Raw genomic sequence first — 3,858 nt, forward strand, 5'->3', positions numbered from 1 at the left:
TGTGTTTTATGTTGTGTATTTGTACCTGTGATTATGCCTTTTATCATTGTTGCCATGTACTTGTAAATGTATGACGGGAGAAGGCTGTGATAAGTTGTAATAACTTGTGCCCAATCCCTTTTTCTATGTGATTGTAAATGTATGACAGGAGAAGGCTGTGATAAGGTGTAATAACTTGTGCCCAATCCCTTGTTAAACTTTATTGTAAACGTATGACGGGAGAAGGCTGTCATAAGTTGTAATAACTTGTGCCCAATCCCTTTTTCTATGTGATTGTAAATGTATGACAGGAGAAGGCTGTGATAAGTTGTAATAACTTGTGCCCTATCCCTTGTTCTATGTGATTGTAAATGCATGACAGGCGAAGCCTGTGATAAGTTGTAATAACTTGTGCCCATTCCCTTGTTCTATGTGATTGTAAATGTATGACGGGAGAAGGCTATGATAAGTTGTAATAACTTGTGCCCAATCCCTTGTTAAACTTTATTGTAAACGTATGACGGGAGAAGGCTGTGATAAGTTGTAATAACTTGTGCCCATTCCCTTGTTCTATGTGATTGTAAATGTATGACGGGAGAAGGCTATGATAAGTTGTAATAACTTGTGCCCAATCCCTTGATCTATGTGATTGTAAGTATATGACGGGAGAAGGCTATGATAAGTTGTAATAACTTGTGCCCAATCCCTTTTTCTATGTGATTGTAAATGTATGACGGGAGAAGGCTATGATAAGTTGTAATAACTTGTGCCCAATCCCTTGATCTATGTGATTGTAAGTATATGACGGGAGAAGGCTATGATAAGTTGTAATAACTTGTGCCCAATCCCTTGTTCAACTTTATTGTCAATAAAATATGTTTAAAGTGAATACGCTCCTCTAATTTTCTCCAATTTTGGTTGTTTTTCAGATTACAACTGTAAAAAAAAAATATACCACATTCCGTGCAACAAATAAGTTGATCTATGTTTTCTATACCGAACTGTACTTATCTTCACCCTGCCTGGTGAGACCCAATACATACTTAAAATGAAAAGAAAACTAAAGGCATCTAACTTTAGGCCTATTGTTTCATCCAAAAAGGGCTTCAAGAAACCTTCTTTTTTTTTTTAAATGTATTCGATTTGGTGTATCCTTACTGACTTAAGTACAAGTGTATCTTAACGCTTGTCGCTTTAGCAGCACTCTTTCAGAGTAAACTACCTCACTAGCCTGCCGTGTGTGGTGTCTTCACTCTCTTGTACACGATATGAGCCCAAAAGTTCAACTCCGGTCGTAAAACAAGTGTCTGATTTATTAGTATCGGAACGGGGGATATTAATTTGGGTTTGTCCGTCTGTCTGTATGTTTGTCTGTCTGTCTGTCTATCTGTCACGCTTCGTTTCCGTGCAATAACTACAACAAATGTTAACCGATTTTCTTCAAACTTGGTAACAGGCTTAAATGCTTTAAGGGCGCGGCCAAGTTCGATAACCACTTTCAGTGGACCCCATTTGGCGGAGTTATGTCCCCTTGAATAATGAAAAACCTCATTATCTGCCGCGCTTCGTGTCCGTGCAATAACTACAACAAATGTTAATCGATTTTCTTCAAACTTGGGCACAGGCTTAAATGCCTTAAGGTAGCGGCCAAGTTCGATAACCACTATCAGTGGACCCCATTTGGCGGAGTGATGTCCCCTTGAATAACGAAAAACGGCATTATGTGCTGCGTTTCTTTTCCGTCCAATAACTGCAACAAATATCAACCGATTTTCTTCAAACTTGGTCACAGGGTTAAATGCCTCAACTATTTCCCTACCGCAAATCCGGTCCGGATTCCATACCGGATGTCCTTACTAGGCTCGCCCCCGCGCTGATAAACACATGGCGGATTATTGATGTACTTTTTAGACGAAGTATAATTGCTGCAAGAATTAAACAGGTAACCGTGAACAAATACTGTTATTGTTTCATGTTGTTATTCATAGACACACACGTCTTAATTTTTGCAGCACTATGACTAATTGGCAGCTGATTATGACTGGGAAATCGACATCCGTCCGGCAACAAACGATACGAAACCTTGTATTCAAAAAAACGTTGTAGTGAAGGTTCCCAACAGGGATTTATTATGGTTACGAATATGAAGTCGTTGAGTGTTAATTATATTTACTTCCATAAATCTCAATAAATATTTGTGATGAATTTATGAGTGTTCATATCGAATAAAGTTGCCATCATGTTGTTTATATTTGAGACATCAAACGCAAACATATTGCGGCAAATTCGAAAATAATAAGTCACAAAATGAAAAATGCCTTAAGGGCTCGGCCATGTTCGATGACCATTTTCAGTGGACCCTATTTAGCGGAGTAATGGCCTCTTGAATAACGAAACAAAATTGTTATCTACCGTCCGTGCAATTACTGCAAACATAGTATCCGATAGTCTTCAAACTTAGTAACAGGGTTCAACGCATAGAGGGCTCAGCCAAGTTTGACAACCACCTTGTCGGACTCCATTTCGCAGAGACATTATCTGCAGTTTCCGCTTAATAACTCTAGCAAGTATTTTCTTCGAGTTTCACGCTATACATTATGTCTCAACAGCACGATACTCATGTTTATACCTAACCTCATTAATGTTTACCTACAATATTTCCTGAAAGCGGGGGATATAAATTCAACGAATTTGCTTGTTTTGTCAACATATTTCGATTGCTGAATGCATCACTCATAAGGATAGAGACATTTTGGCCAAGTCAACACAAGTAAAATGTGTCTTTATTGTGTCTGACTTTTAATTAGCTGCGATAACATAGCTTTCTGACGACGAGATTTTACTTTTATATATTGCTGGGAGGTGGCATCAAAAACAAATAATTTGGGTATTTTTCACTATAAGATAAAATCAGCAAATAGTTTAGTTGAAACTAGCAAGGGCGCACCTGAAAGAGTTTATGTTTTCCTCCTGTGCTAGATAATTTGGCAGAGACTTCCAATTTACAATAGTCCTGGGGAAAAAAGAATATTTATAAAGATTTTTGTTGGTGTGAATGTGGTAGATTCTGTGGGCCCCTCGTGTTCTCCTACACTTGCTGTTAAAAAGTAGGATGGATCGATACCAACATGTCCGTTTATGATCTTATACAGCATCATGAACCTGGTTTTTGTTCTTCTCTGAGCGAGGGGCTACCAGTTAAGTGAGCCGATCATATTTGATATACAACCAGGCTCTCTAGATATGTGGTCATTAAACACATATCTGGCCGTTATACATTTTCAATACGTATGACCTGGTCTAATGTATAAGGTCCCACCATGTGGCTTCATACCTTAGGGTTGATCTTACTAAGGTTGTATATGTTTGGGCTTTGACTTTTCTGGTGCAAGATGACAGTTTGCGTCTCAGAAATCTTAGAGTCTTGTTGGCTTTTTAATAATGGACTTTATGTGTTTATCCAAGTTTAGATTGGCAATGAAAGTGATCCCTAGATATTTGCTAGAGTCTATATTGCCCAGTGTTTGATCGTGTAGGGAGTAACCATACTTGATAAAAAAAAATTCTTTTTGGAGATGTTGAGAGCACTGTTTAGCGTTAAAATTCATCTGCAATTTACTCTCCCAGTTTTTCAAAGATTTCAGATCATTATCAAGTTTGTGACAGTCCTGTAAAGAATTTATTTCATTATAGAATAAGCAATCATCAGCAAAGAGTTTGATATTGCAAGAAACAGATCTGACAATGTCATTGATGTAGACTAGAAACAGGGGTAGGCCAACGACAGTCCCCTGTGGTACCACTGAAAGATAGGGGCGCTGTCAGAGCTGGTACCATTAATTATGACTTTCTGTAGTCTATCATTTAAAAAAGAGGAAA

Source organism: Mizuhopecten yessoensis, unplaced genomic scaffold (genome assembly GCF_002113885.1).
Source record: "Mizuhopecten yessoensis strain PY_sf001 unplaced genomic scaffold, ASM211388v2 scaffold1375, whole genome shotgun sequence".
Lineage (NCBI taxonomy): Eukaryota > Metazoa > Mollusca > Bivalvia > Pectinida > Pectinidae > Mizuhopecten > Mizuhopecten yessoensis.